This window comes from Myiozetetes cayanensis, unplaced genomic scaffold, assembly GCF_022539395.1.
Source record: "Myiozetetes cayanensis isolate MyiCay16 unplaced genomic scaffold, myiCay2020 scf5-8, whole genome shotgun sequence".
Taxonomy (NCBI): Eukaryota; Metazoa; Chordata; class Aves; order Passeriformes; family Tyrannidae; genus Myiozetetes; species Myiozetetes cayanensis.
In genome coordinates this window covers 16,138,546-16,153,614 of record NW_026087742.1, presented here as the reverse complement: position 1 = coordinate 16,153,614, position 15,069 = coordinate 16,138,546, and the positions used below count along the sequence as shown (strand labels likewise).

The following is a 15,069-nucleotide window of genomic DNA, read 5'->3' as shown; positions in this document are numbered from 1 at the left end:
GCTGCAGAGCAGAGCAAGCAAGAAGGGATGTGAAGGTCACATTACATGGTTGGAGCTTAGTGGATCTATAGTAGCTGCCACTGAAAAAGTCCTGTCCACACTAGTACGTCCTCTTACACTTGCCAGAACATCTTAGCTCCTCCACTGTGCTACAGTCAAATACATTTTTTTGTGTTTACTACCTGTTCAGTAATATTTTTCTGTTACTTAGGTGAATTAGCTCAGCAGAGGAACAGGTGACCACCCCAGACAGTCCATCTCAGGTAGGAGCTCACCTTTCAGTTGTGGTGGGGCATTAGCTCAGTGCAAAGGGCAATAAGTGACTTCCCCATAGAGATGACATGAGGTGTAAAATGAAGAGGATGTAGTTTTTCTTACTAAAAGCAAATAAGATGACTAAGGAAATCTGGACTGATGGCAAGACAAATAAATGTCTGCCACCAGAAATTTCACCTTGATGAATGTGAACAGCAGGCACCTTCCTCTAACACAAAGTCACAGCCACAGCAGGCAAAATGACTGGATGGGATGAGCTGGAAGAACTACCTTGAAGGTAGGTAAGAGGTCTAAGAGGTCACAACCCCACACCTTCTGCCCCACACCACCCCCACAGGGGACACAGGATCTATGCTGAACTCAGTGACCTGGGTCTCCCCTCTCTGGCTGCAGAATTTCCATTCTGTATGTTCTTCTCTCCAAAACCACCACTTTTAAGTGCTGCTTGCCAGTTGAGTTCCCGGGGTATGTTGCTTTCTGTATCCCTGATGCCATGCTGTGGCACCACCTGCTCCCCTGTCAGATTTTCTCCTGACCTTGCAGGAAGTGGAGAGGACCCAGGCAAATTCAGATCCAAGTCATTAGCAAGGCTGACTCAGAAGAGCAGATGGATCTACTGGTCAGAGCAGCAGTTTGTCTAGCCCAGCACTCTGCCTCTGGCAGTGACAAAAAAAGAGGCTACAATCCATCAAACTGTTCTAGCTGTTAATATCTGGCTTTCAGTGATGCAAAGTATACTTTATCCTGTGGGCTAACCTTGTCCTTCCATATCCCCATATGATAGATATAGAAATATTAATGCTGTTGTTAATTAATTGCTAATGCACTCTGGCCTAGAAATCTTCTTCTATTAAGATATCCTAATTAGTAAGTTTACAAACATCTGAAGGTAAGAAGTCAATTAATACAATACCCTGCTAGTTGTAACCAAGTTAGCAGGAAGCATTATCGCTTCTCTTATATTAACAAAAAGCCATTGTAAGTTTGCTTCTACTGCATCAAAAGCACTTACACAGGTCTCCCAGAAGGCTAATTAATTTATGTAGGAACCTTCTGCATTGTTACTACTTAAAAGCCTTGATGTACATTAGAATAAAGACATACAGGAGCTTTGAACACTGCGGGCTACAGTATGTGTTTGGAAGAAGGGAGTTCGTGTTTACTCTCCTAGCTCTACTGCTTAGGGGAGGATTTCCTCTGCAGATGATGAATAGCATCTCACTGAAGGCTGTGGACTCAGTTTGACAGCAAGGATGAGCTAAGATCCGTCACACGCACACACTGCCTATAATCCTGTTTGAAGCTTGACTATAACAAAATCAGCTATTCCAATAGACTATACTAGACTAGACTAGACTAGAATAGAATAGAACAGAATATTTTTATGAGAAAATGCTTTAAATATCATCCCCCTTCAATAGCTGTGCCACAGAGAGACCCATCACAGCAGGCTGGACCAGACCCACCTTAAATATTGCTCCCTTGATCTTCAGTTTGCCATACCTGTACACAAGTAAATGACATTTATCTGCCTAAATAAAGGTTTTGAGACCATGACCTCATTATGGATAATTGTTTAGTAACTTCTTTTTACCATTAAGGTGGTATCTAATGGCCTTCCGAAAGGATGCTCAACACATGTGAGGGAGGAAGAACCAAAAACAAGAGTAGGATCCAAGTTTATCTTTATATATAAGGAGAGGAGAAAGAAAATGCAATGAACAGACAGTCAGTATTTAAGTCCAGCCAGTTCAATTAAGCAGGAGCTTGAGGACTGTCAGGCTGGCATAACACGGTGTGTTTTAACTGAAAACTAATGAGGGTGAACGGCATGAAGAGGCTTTGCCCTTCAGTAAATTAGCCTGCAGCATCCCTTTCTAAGATGCTTCTGCTAAGCAGCATCCCTCACACTCAGCAGGGATGAGAAGAGAAGGAAGGTGCTGCTGGCAGCAGCAGACACCAACAGCCCTGTCCCTTTCACCTGGGAGCTGCCTGCATGGACTGTTCACACAATGACCACAATGCATTCAGACCAAACTGTCTTGTAGGCCAAAACAGAGCCACCAAGGAGCAAGGTTAAGGACTCAGGACATCTGAGTTTCATTTCTATGTCTGTAATTGATTGCCTTTGGCTCTACCTGCATTGTTTGGATTTGCTACCTCCATTCCTCTAACAGGAGGGCTAATACTAATAGTGATGATTTGAACAACTCAGACATTAATAGCATCATATATGGTAATGTCTTCTAACTAGGAATAGGGAAGTAAGCACCTTTAGAAGAAAGAAATTCAACCATTTACTCTGAGCTTGTTTGGTGTCTGCCATGGTAGGTCCTGAGCCAGGGAGTGAGGAGTTACCAAGGCTATAGATAAGCCTGTCAGGGCCACTCCCGGGCAGGTGGGGCTCGTTAGCCCTTAAAGGCAACCCATCTACGTCCTAAGGACCTCGCTGCCACCGTCCAAGCTCGCTTGGCCCCGGCAGATGAACCTTAGGATTAAAGGGTGGGCTCAGTTCCGCGCACACTGTGTCTCACCTAAAAAATCCAATGCGCAGGCTGGAAGGTGTAAAGACCTTCCCCGGATCTTCGCTCGTGAAGACTGGCCATTATATATAGATAAGCCTGTGTACACAGACCTTCCTCCAGCTATTTTGTGTATTCTATAAACTTAAAAAGAAACATAGAAGCTGATATTTTTAATGCACGCATAGGCTACCAAGGCAAAACAATCTGCAACACCCTAAATTTAAAACTGGCACCAGACAGGCAGAGGAACAGACAATTTTGTCGGCATGAGTTTTACACACAGCATGCTTTTGACTGGAAACAAACTCTTTTCCCCTTTGTGGGGCTTGCTGTCCTGCAGAAATGGCAAGTGGCCGGGACAAGAAGACAGCCCAAGTGACTGCTAGGAAAACATGCAGAGGCAGCCACTACTCCCCATCCTAAAAAATCTATGTACTTATTTAAACTTCGCTGAGGTTGTTCTTCCCACATGAATTTCCAAAATAAAACCACCATAGGTCTGTGACTAAGCTCGAGCAGTAGAAAACCATGAGATAAAATGGCAGAGGGTGGGGGGGGAGAAAAAAGGATATTAACTATTACCGTAGGGGGAAAATCACAGCCTTGGATGGGAGGAAATTTTTCTGCTCTCATCTTGCAATGTTTACACAACAGTAGAGTGCATGATGCTGTGACATTCAAGTGAAGTTCTGATGCCATTCCTCAGATGTAGAAATAGATTTGTCAGTAGTTCTATTGGATTTATAGGGGAAATTAGAGAGGTGACCTTTCTCCCTAATGAAATTTCTGCTAAATGGTTCAGTTTGGTAGAAATGCTACAGGAGTAAATCCTATGCTCCACTGAGTCAGTGCTCTGCAGACCACATGGCAGCTTCAAACCTTATGTCCAGGCTCAGAAGTGATGTCCAGGAATGCAGGAGACATCTCTGCTCTGCTCTGAGATCTGCAGGGCCCAGCTTGGCTGGCAAGGGGAGAGGCAGTGCTGGAGGGAAGGAGCAGGCACCCCCAGGCACATGGCTTGCAGGGGCTTGAAGCAGCACGTGTCTGAGACAGACTGACAACTGCTGGGTATTTCCAAACTGAGTTTTAAGAAAAGGTACGCATTGTCATCTCGTCGATAAAGATGTGAGGTGGATGAAAGCTTTTTTGTTTGCACAGAAATCAATTAAATGTTCTGTTTCCCTCATTTCTTGTCAAGGCATGGAAAGCACAACAAAAATGAACAGGGCTTGCTTTTAGGAGCAGGTTTTGCATTAGTGTTGTTATGAGTCAACACTTTGTTCTGTTTCTTTGTATTAGCTCCCACACATAATGTAAATGTAAGGATGACTCTGCTGCTTCCAGCTCCTTCCAGCTCACAACCAAAGAGTTGTTTTGACCAGGTTCTCAAAGATACTGGAGAAGTGCTTCCCTCCATGGATGTGCCCTAACACCCACAGAGCTGCTGAGCACTGGACCTGGGCTTTGTGTCTTTGGCTCTTGGTAAAAGGGGACAAACCCCTTCCTCATCTCTCAGGAAAATGGTCACATAAATTTAGGTCAGACTTTAAGGTGCTTGGATACCATGGCAACACTGGTTTTCCAAGTGAATAGAAAAACCTTCTGATTCAAGGAGGAAAAACCAATAAATCAGATAGCAAGTTAGGAAGGTGCACGTGGAATATCAAGGGAATCTGTGCATATGCCAGGTGCGTTCATCATCCCTTGACATCCTTAAGGAGACCTTATCTCATGATCTGCCACAACAGTTCAGATGCATTAAGCACTGTGCCAAAGTTCTGCCAGTGGTACTAAATTAAAGCAGTATTTCTTGTATTCCCTTAGAAGTGTATTTTGCAATATGGGTAATGGTTGGAGTCAGTGAGAGGTCTTAATAAGGTTCTTTTTCAACCTAAATGATTCTATGAAGATGAGCTACAGCTGGGTGCCCACAGGAGTAGCAGCTGGAGGAAGTTTTGCTACTGAAAAGCAAGAGCTTGTCCTGTAGCCAGGTGGACTTGGTTGTTAGATTGCACAAGGAAACTGCAGTGAACAGTTCAGGCCTTGCTTGAGGAGAGAGAAGGTGAGGAAAAGAAAGCTCATGCTCATGTGCATAAGCTAAAGTGCACTTTGCTTTCCTATTGTGGGAGATTTTGCTCTGGGGCAGTGTCCCTAAAGTGGCTCAGAACTATCAGGTGCTGCTGGCACTGTGGCAAAGCAGCTATTAATTCCTCTTGGCTGTTTATTACTAAGTGTGTTGCTGGCTGTTGCTGGAGCTGTTGTTAGCCAGGGGCAGCATGGCCACAGCTGAAAGTGGACTGTGCAGGCGTGCAGCTCTGTGAAGGTGCCTGTCTCTTGAGTGCAGGACAGTGGGATCACTTGGGAGAGCCCCACATCTCAGATGTGCTGTCTACCACCACGAAGGTCAATGTAGTAAGTTTTAAGGAGCAGACCTACAGTTTGTAAGTACTGGAAGTTGCTTTGCCGACTCCTGTGCACTCAGTTTCATTCTCTACCATTTGTCTTGGAGATCTTCTCTTTAGGACTTCTTAGTGCAATTAAAAGGCACTTCTGCTCAGGTCTCAAAAAGATCCACTGAAATCATAGTGTGTTTTATAAGAGATTTACTTGTCCCTTGAGATTTTGCTTAAAAATGAAAGTCTTCTTTTTGTGCTCTGACATGTTTAATTTTGTGAGCCCTTTCCCCAGAAGCATTACCACCTTACAAGCTGTTTTGTGGGGTGCCAAATACAACAGCTAGAACAGAGATGAGTTTTTGGGGTGTATGTGTTAATGTGTTAAGCGTTGCCATAACCTTCCCAGAGGGAATGCAAAGGGAAGTATTGTGTGAAAGTAAGTGTTGTGGTAGGTTTCTGTGTTTTCTGGGTGTGAGACACCTGTAATGCATTAAGTCAAAATAAGTAGAAAAAAGAGTAGTGCACTTTACAATCATAAACTTTTTTTTTCTGATTAATTTCATCTGTATTTTCTACTTTTTTCTTACATACTTGGTGTAGATAAGGTTCAAAAGCAAAATTACTGTTTACAGCCAGATTCAGCAGCCTCTGTATTGTGTAAAATGAATCCATGAATGATTAAACAGTTTTTGTTCTGCTTGGTTTTTAAGTGGGAGTTGTGAGATAAAAGCAAGCCATAGTACCGCCATGTCAGTGAAGTAGGCTGCATGAGTGAAGCTCACTTTGGCAGAATATATTCTGTATTTAAAGTGCCTGTCTCTATGTAATATGATGAGTCCCTTAAGAACTACCTTCTGCATTTGCTCTGTGAATTGCACTCCCACTGGAGGCAAGTACATCCAGGCAAATTGGATTATTAGCTGGAGATAAATGGGCCCAGGGAGCACTTAACTGCAGGAGCAATGATGCTTGTGCCCTTCAGCTAAGCATAAATGCCAGATCTTTAAAAAGTGGGAGGTATAGAGGAAGGAGTTTTCAGTCCTGAACATTGTCTGCTTTCTTTAAGAGGTTCTCCAATAGATATAATGGGGTGAATCATTAAGTTTGAAGACAATGAGTTTCAGAAAATGTTCTATTCTTTTATAGTGATTTTGAAATAAAAGGAGTGATTTTTCTTTGTGTTTAGGACTATCTCCTTAAATTGATATTGTTAGTTTAATTGTACCATAGGTATAACATGTGAGATCAAGGCCAGCACAGAACTGTTATCAGACTTTAAACTTCAACACTTTGCAGTGATATTTTTAGAGTATCAGAATATGCAGGATCAGAACAGCTGGATTTATTTGTTTGCTTGCAGTGTCATGATGGTGAGATGTGAGCCCCAACAGAGCACTGTGTGGTCAGCAAAGTCTGCAAGGAACTCAACTGCAGTGGTCATGGCTGGCCTAAGTGGGGGTTGATGCATGTAACACCTTCAAATGAGCAGAGAAAACAAGAGGGTGGGGGATTTTTTTGTTGTTTTGTTTGTTTATTGTGTTTTGGTGTGGGTTTTTTGGGTTTTGTTTTGGTTTTGTTTTGTTTTTATTATTTATTCCTGGACTCCTTGTTTGAATCTGAAAAGGGGAGGGGATAAAGTCTGATAGAAAGTAACAACTGAAAGCAAACATTTTCTATCTGCTGCTAACTTGCGTGTTTTATATCAGTGGTGGATCTTCAGAGGAGGGGGGGGTGGAAAAGGCAAATTAGAAAGAAAAATTAATTAGAAAAATAGATTGATATAAAGCTGTCTTTCCTGTGAGCAGACTTGAAATAACCCATGAAATGCAGGGTAAGATGGGCAGAATAAAGTAAGTTCTTGAGCGAAAGAAGACTACAGCTACACCAACTGTTCTTATAGAAAAAAGAAGGATTACCCTCATCTGGGAGAAGAGGGACATGATGACCTCTGTAAATGGAAACATAAAACAGTCATACTTGATGTCATCAATACCATCCCTTCTGTCATCATAGGGTTGCCGGGGGTATCGAATTTTAGTTGTTCCTTTGGTCAATATTTGTATATTCTCAGTTAATATTTCTAATTTAAATCTATATATAGCAAGTGAAGCTGAAAGTCCTGTCACCTTGGCTGGGAATGAGGGAAGGCGGATCTTTACTCACATTAGTGGGAAGTTGTTCATAGTGGAGACCGGGAGTGTACATTGCTTAAAGAGAAATGGCATTTGCTTGTTTACTTGGCTGTCTAAAAATAAGACTGAATGAGCAGCAAAATGGACATGCTCTCTCCAGACCCTCACCTCTGTGCAGCGGCAGAGCTGCTGTGCTGGGATAAACTGTTCCTGTGTCTGGCAGAAGTTTCTGAAAGAACGAAGAAACTAAAGACAGTTCTCCTACTGATATGTTTTTACTCCAGGATGGATGAGTGTTTATCCATCAAAAGGCAACCAGAACCTCTAAAAGAACATTTTTTAAATCTATTTTTTAAAAAAACTGCTTTGCTCCTTGGAGCAAGGAAAACTGACTCCAAAAATAGTTCTTTATAGAACATTACTTATGAGCTGGGTGCTTGTAACTACATTTTGTCCTCTGAGGTAAAGGATGTGGCTATTGCCATTTGCTTGGCGTTTTACAGAATGACTCATATTTCCTCCCTTGGGATTCATTAGAAAGGCAAAGCACTTTTGAGGCTTGTCATTGTGTCTGGGAATTCTTTAAAATCCTCAGGAGGAGGGCTGCACTGAAAATGCGATGTGTTATGAAGAGTCATTGAAAAATACAATTACAATTTCTATCACCAATTTAAAACCATAGGAACCAGGTACATAGTCATGTGTTATGTCCTGATCTCCCCTTGTCGTGACCCACCCCTCCCCAAAGAAATGGGGAAATTGGAGTCTGAATCTATTCTTAAAAATGTTATGAGAGAAAATTTTGAGAAATTATGAGGCTGAGGCAAGTTCAGAGATTTAATATCTTGAACAGGATCCCAACAATGTGATGGGTTCAGTGTAAGGTGTCAGGGACTTTAGAGCTGTCTCCTAGTAATGGTTGTGGAGGAGAAATAGTGACAGCCTTGCATGTCACTTGCAATATTGAGAGCCAAGAGACCATGAGGCTGCACAAGATCCTAAGCTATGTGAGGAGGGGTCCAGGCTGTCCATGTAGAAGTGTAGGCATTTTTTGTCTTGTTTCTATTTTTATATGGCCATGGCAGTAAAAATGGGTGGCTCTGCCAGCATCCCAGATGATCCTAAATTAGCTTTCCCCTCCTTTTGACTTGAAACACCATGAGGAATCCATCTCACCTGTTAAAATAAATCCACTACAAGTCTGGACAGGCAAGAGGTAGATAGATGACCAGCCAACATGGAAGTGGATATAGGGAGCTCTCTGTGTCTGAAGGTCAGGACACACAGACATTCAGCAGTACTCTGTTACATGCAGGAAGTGCAGTCTTTGCAGGTTCTGACATTACCGTACACAAAGGATTTAGTTTGGGGATCTTATCCCGTGCTTTCCAGACAACAAAGGATACTGAAATTTCACTGCTGTAGGCAAGTGTGGCTTATATGACCAGCTATCCTTACTAGGCACTGTATTTGTACATGTGTGATCAGCTTATGTTTGCTGTGATATCCACCCGTTCCTCAAGTACTGATCCTTAAACAAATCTCAGGTGGCTTTGCCTAGTTTGGAAAATTGCTGACCAGACTGATTTGTCTTGATTAGCTCCATATTATCTTTTATGAAGTGACTGGCTCTAACATCAGGAGAGTTGAGCTCCTTGAAAGAAGGGCCTGCTTGTGATAAAGCTTTTGTTCACACAGCTGGCTCAAGTGGTGTTGCTGTGAGATGTTGACTGATGGAGCTGGATACCATGATGGTGCTGAAGAAAGGTTCACAACTTCTTCAGTTTGAGGCTGTCTGGGGACCCAGCACTGGAAAGGGTGCTTCTCTCTGCTGGATGTCCTCACTGCAGACACACAAGGTGTCTGTCCTGTTTGGTCAAAACCTGTAACTGTGGTAAGAAATTTTGATTTATTTTTTTTTTTTAGCAGTGACACTCTAAAGGAAACGGACAAGGCTGTACCACTCTCCTGTTAATAGGTCTTTAGTTCTTTATTTCTTGCATTTTCTTCACGGGGCAGTGAATGTATAAAGACACTGCCATGTGCAGATCATGTCCGTATCCAACCCTTGAAGTCCTGCTTCTCTAACCAACATACAAACAGCAATTGCTGTAATGCACAACCTAGAAGCAGGCAGGGGAAAAAATCAGCTTGTGTGGATCACAGTAACGAGTTATATATTTAGACTTTCATTTGTTTCCATCAGTCCAGATCCTCTTAACTTCTGCCTGTTATTTCCCTGCACTCAGCCCAAGGGCATGAGCAGATATTCAAGCTGGTGATCAACTCCTAATGAAGATTAGTGCCCCTGCAGCTGAGATAGAGTAGTTGCCTGGCAGTACCCAAAGATGTCAAGGTCAGAGGGGATTGTGTTGACCTCACTAGAACATCAAAAGCATATCTGAAAAAAAAAAAAAAAGTTTGAACAGGGGTCTGTGCAATTTGGTGAAAAAGAGCCAGTGCAATTCTTGGTCAGTTGTATTCAGGGTTAACATCCCTCACTAGTGGTTCATCTCAACTGGCTTGTCTGTGCTTGTGTGTGCTTTTTATTCTGAACACCAGGTTTTCTTTGTAAGTTCTCTCTTTGCACTGCTCTGCCTCTGCTGGCACTTAGGACTTTCTTTGTCTTGGTGATGAGCCTGCCAACAACAGAGCTATGTTATTCAAAGGCTAGAAATACCTCTGTTTAAACTTTTCTTTATCAAATTAGGTGGATTAACTTCCTGGTGTCCCTCCCTGTCAAGTGTGCTTTTTCAGTTCTTGAATTCATCACTGTAGGCCTTCTGGGTACTCATCAAAATCTTTGGTGGGTGAGGGATGACAACAGCAGTGTCAGTCACTTCTAGGGATGAAATGGTGAGCTGCCCCATATCTCCTAAACAAAGACACTGAAACCCCAAATTCACCAGACTGAGTGAAACAGCTTGTTTAATACTTGAAAGTACAAATAATCTGTTTAATAGTAGGTTAGTTGGAGTTACTTGCTTTAAAAATAAAGTTTAAAAACAAACAAAAAACAAACAAACAAAAAAACCAAAACAACAACAACAACAAAAAAAACCAAATCAACCAAACAAAACAACAAAACTCTGCTCTGCTCCTTAACAGTTTGAAGTTCTCTGTGCTTGCTGTAGTCTCACTGCCTGGATGATAATATCGAAAGACTGCGAGTGGAGATAAAAGTATGACAAGTGGCCTCAATGCCCTGCTGGAGTCTTTTAAGAGAAAGTAATAAAGCCAGGAAAAGCTCTAGGATTTGGGGTTTGTGGTTTTTTGTTTTTTTTTTTCTTCTTGCCAGGATTTCTTGGTCTGTCCTTCTACTTAGATGATGATCAGAGAAATAGAAATGAGGTGAAAGATCAAGACTGAAAGGAAGAGGCATGGGTAGTTTTTGAAAGACAGAGGAGGGAAGACAAGAAGGTAAACTTCCAGTGCTGGTTGCTTTCCAGGGTATTAAAGATATGCTCTGCCTAAGTGCAAGGAAAATGCAACGGTGGAATGGCAGAAAGGTAGATTATACTAGCATTTTACAGGGGAATTTATTTCTGGCAAACACTGAGGCTAGGCTGGCATAAGGCCTCGGGCACTGTGTTTCCTGGGGAGATGATTTAATCCTGCAAGCATGAGTAAGATATCTTTGGTTTGCTTGCACTAAACATTAGCCTCACTTCAGCTGGGCATCCATAACGGGAATAGATGTGACTGCTAAGAAAGTGAGGGAAGAGAGATGTTTTCTTCTTTGTGTTCCATGTGGCACATAGAGTTTGATGATCGAGAACAGGGTATCCATTGACCAGAACAGCATCTGGAGGTCTTGGCCTCATGGACCAGAGCTTTTGTACAGCACTGCTTGTAAGCTGAAACCATGACCATATAAATCTCATCTCTGTTCACTTTTAATAGGTCAGCAATTAAGGACCAGGTCACCAATGGAGTGTGATTTGCAGGGATGAACACAGACACGTTCACCAGTAAAAGTACTTTGAACTTCGCTTGTCAGACCATGCTCAGGCCTGACCTATCCAAGTACATGTGATAGATGGGATTTTGCACATCAGCAAATCACCTGAAAAGCTACAAGCATTGTTTTTGCTTGGCTGAAGAGCTGCCCTGACTTGAATTCTGTAGTGTGTTTTCTTTAGCTTTAATGTTAGTTCAGCTGGGTCAGCCTCATTATTGTAGAAACTCTACCTTTTTTTTTTTTTAAATAGTATTTATTTTATTAGGAATGCAGTAGGTTTCATACCACCGTCATTGTCCTAAAAAGTCATATTTAATTTAGCAGTATTGTTCTATGTATGCTGTGCCAATATTGCTTGTCTTGCTCCTTGCCCTGCCACACACAGCAGTCCAGTTTCATACGAGGAAAAGGTAAATGGAGAGTAAAGTGGTGGCCCCAATGAGCATCAAGTAATGCAAGACCATTAACTGATGGAGTAGAAGGGCTTACTGTTCTTAAAATGCCACAGACTTATAAAGGCATTTTATGTCCAAAGGATGTGCTTACTTAGCCTTTTAAATTTAATTTAAATTGATGGGGATGCAAATAATCAAGCTGTCCTTAGTCTGAGTCTCAGAGGTGACATAGTTCTATTAGCTCTATATTCTGCTTCATTTCATATGATGTGCTCTTCAATGGCAGATATATTGTTTCTGGATCCTTGAAGGCAGCTCAATTGCCTGTAATTTCCAAGGTGATTTTGCCTGCTGGGAAATGTTTTGCTACATCAGAGACCTCTAGTGCATAGTCAAGGATTGTCAACAGTCAGAAATTGAGTGAGAGCTCAAGGAGAAGAAAAACAAATACAAACGCTGTGATTCAAAGCTGGATCTCTAGATGACAAAGATCTTGAAAGTAAGCAGCATGGTATTCATTCAGTGGGGGACAGAAAAAGAGGTTCAAAGTTGATATTGAAAAGTGTGTTAGCAGACAGATATTAATAATTTAGTATTTAGTAATCAATTGCCACCCATTTTCATACTTGGATAAAAGCCTCACCTCAACTTGCTTACCATTTTAGCTTTAAAAAATTGAAGTAATATCTATTGTGGGCTGGTTCTATCTTCTGTGGTGAAAGAGATGTATCCAAAATGTTAATGTCTCACCTGTGTATGCAGATCTTTGCAGACTTCTAATACCGTAGTAGTTACTAGTACATGCTCATTGAACACATAGGTATTTGACTTGGCATATATCCAAAATGAAACTGAATTACAAATTCAGCTGGTTTATTGAGAAGGACCACCAAAACCTTTCCTCCCTCTATTAGAAGTAATCTTGGCTGTAATTTGAAGAAATTATTTGGGGTACAGAGTATGCAATCACTGTGATTCTGTACCAACAAAAATTGATTGATTTAAGAATATTTATGAAAGCCTTTTGAAATGTCATTATAAACTGTCATTTAAACTCTTGTTTATTTTTCTGAGACATGTTAAAACGTGTGCTTTACCTGAGTTTTGATTAAAGAAAAAGCAGATAAAAGCAATATGCAAGGGAATTCTTATAGGTACTAAAACCAGGTTGTTGTAGAATTCACTTTGCATTGTGCAGGGACGTTCCTCCAACGATTTTGTGCAGCCTGTTAGAGGTTGCTGGTTGGGCAAAGGGACATCCTGCAACACAAGCAAACTCTGTCACTTTAAATGTTCAATTTGGAAAAAAATGCCATGCCGAGGTTAGTGGCTCTGTGGAGCACCCTGCTGTGTTAGTGGGCTGATGCTGTCAAGCTGGTTCTAGGCTCCTGTCAGTTAAAGGGGCAAGGACGGCCTCAGAACTGATCATGAAGGCGTCTCTGGTCAGAAGGGAAAGATTTCTCTTACACAGAGATGATTCTGTCGATGGCAGGTTTGATAAGATAATAACCCCTTTCCTATCTGTACTCAGTTGTGAAAGTGTGATTCATCTTTTCTGTTTTGAATGCTTCTCTGTCACCACCCTGCACAGACTGAGTCTAGAAAACAAACTTGGATTTCCATGCCTAACATCTAGGCAGTCTGAGACAGGTGAGCTGAGCCCTACCTCTCCCCTGGTATAGCACTAGGTTTGTGCAGCACCAGACAAACTTTTTCTCCCACAAGGCTGAATTGCTGGTATCCCAGCTTGCTCCACGATACATCTGTGTAATACAGGCAGACATCTCTGCTGTGGCTTGAGGCTGTTGTGTAGATCTGCTGTAACCTTTCCCTTTATCAGGGACTCAGTGGGCTGGGGGTTGTAGCAGAGTAGTTGGGGGAAGGCTCTCAGCCAAGTACAAGAAGTAGGACATAATCATACTGTGGATGATTACGGTTAGATTTATTGCCAGTACAGTGAATAAATATTGCCAATGCAGCATCTAAATAACAACTTTATGATCTATTACAATGGATTACAGTATCTGAAGGGTTATAATAAGAGGAAGTTTGGCTAGAAATGTACGGATTTACAGTCTTCAGTCTTGCAGAATTCACAGTTACAAAGCGACAAAGCACTTATGTAGCTAATTCAGATTTTAGCTCTGTATTTATCAGGATCTGAGCACTTTTAGTCATTCATCCAAAAGTGACTGTTCCCTGTCTTCCCTGCTAAAGGAATCCACCCAGAATGTACTGGCAGCTCTGGGACATCAGTTTGCTGAGATTGCCTGGTCTCCAGTAGCATTTTATATCCTTTTGCAAACCAGTGTGCACCCTATCTCTGGAATGCATTCATTCTGTGAGCCTCCAGACAGTTTCTCCTGCAGACACCCACCTGGTGGTCTTATCTTAGGATGAACCACATTGCCCAGAAGACTGGAAAGGGAGAGAGGTGTCTGTGTGCTTCGGGAAGGATGCGTCAAAGACCAGACTATCTTTCCTTGACTATCTTTTGTCACCACCACAGGGGTCACAGATTAGACTGACAAGCTGGCCCTGGCTGGGTGAGTGTCTTGTGTGAGATGTGTGACAGAAAGTCAGGCTGCCAAACAGACGTGCATGAGGAAGCTCTGCCCCTAAGAGAGAATGATGTGAGTAAACCCAAGCGACACTATCAGGGTGTGAATAAACTGAGAATTCTGTGATTTGTGCGAGTGGGTTTTGAGGTAGAAAAGCATGAGGAAGTGCAACTGGTGTAGGAAGCTATGACAAGGGCAAGACAACGGGACACTTCTGAAACAGTTGATTTGGGTCAGAAAGAGATGTCATGGTTTTTTATGAATTGCTTACTTTATTCTTAGTACATTCTGTTTCAAAGTAAAGCTGTCTTGAGCAAAACTCAAACCCTTGCTTTTTAAAAGGAGGAGAGGGGGAAGTAAGTATCATATGCTGCAACATAGGTTTGAGTGGTTAGCCACGACTATCAGCCAAACTCCCCCCTGGCTGCTCAGACCCAACCTCCTTTTCTCAGCAGAACTGGGGGAAAAAATGGGAGGAACGGGAATAAGGGAAAAATAGTGGTTTCTGATGAAGACAGGGAGATTATTTGCCAATTACTGTCACAGGCAAAACATCCTCAATTTGGGGAAAAATTTTTGAACTTACTGCAAATTTAAATAAAAATGGGAGTATTAATGTGTGGGTAGGGGGGATCCAAAAGGCAAACATGGAAAAAATGTTGTTCCTCCTCCTTCCCCAGGCCCATTTCTTCACTTGCCTCTCTTCTAGTTACCACCCCCTTCACCTTCCAAACCCCAAGTAGTGCTGGAGAAGGGGGCTTATGGTCAGTATTCAATAACTTCTCTCTGCTACCCCTTCTTTCTCACACTTTTCCTCTGCTTC

At 42.1% G+C, this 15,069-nt stretch overlaps 1 protein-coding gene across 1 annotated transcript in view; it reads left to right on the top strand.

Moving 5' to 3' along the window:
• The first annotated feature begins 321 nt into the window (after positions 1-321).
• The window catches only part of TMPRSS7 (transmembrane serine protease 7), a 45,483-nt gene continuing 30,735 nt past the window's right edge, over positions 322-15,069 (top strand). The window contains exon 1 of the mRNA XM_050334112.1: positions 322-557. The gene's annotated coding sequence lies outside the window, so the exon portion shown is untranslated. The remainder of the gene's footprint in view (positions 558-15,069) is intronic.